The sequence below is a fragment of the Penaeus monodon genome, chromosome 19 (genome assembly GCF_015228065.2).
Source record: "Penaeus monodon isolate SGIC_2016 chromosome 19, NSTDA_Pmon_1, whole genome shotgun sequence".
Classification (NCBI taxonomy): domain Eukaryota; kingdom Metazoa; phylum Arthropoda; class Malacostraca; order Decapoda; family Penaeidae; genus Penaeus; species Penaeus monodon.
In genome coordinates, this window is record NC_051404.1 from 19,940,457 (window position 1) to 19,940,911 (window position 455).

The 455-nt window shown below is 33.8% G+C and overlaps 1 protein-coding gene across 1 annotated transcript in view; it reads right to left on the reverse strand.

Moving 5' to 3' along the window:
- LOC119585121 overlaps positions 1–455 on the reverse strand; it is a gene marked incomplete in the record, with an annotated part of 138,847 nt that overhangs the window by 138,030 nt on the left and 362 nt on the right.

Here is a 455-nt window from a genome sequence, read left to right on the forward strand (position 1 = left end):
TGTGTGTTTGTTTATGTATAAAGAGAGGGTGTGTGTTTGCGTGAGGGTGAGTATGTTACAGCATGTCTTAAAGCGTTTCTCTTATCTGATATAGGCCTATTTCATTATCCTTTTGTTAATGTTTCTTCTCGCAAATATATACACATTCTTCTCATTTTCTGACATTTGTTTGTTTCCGATTTTAATAGAAAATTATATATAATTATTAATCACATATTTGCATTTCACAATACAATCACTATCGTCTGTTAGATCACCATCACTTCTTGCACATTCTAAAATTCCACTTGCCTATCCTCGTTTCAGTTATATTTCGTATGATTAATCACACTACACTTCGTTATCCACAGAGCACTTGAGTTGTGGGCGGATTTCAACATCACTTCAACAATAACACAAACACGAGATTGAATATCGTTAGATCTACGATACCTCAGTTGATTCGCGATTTTCAA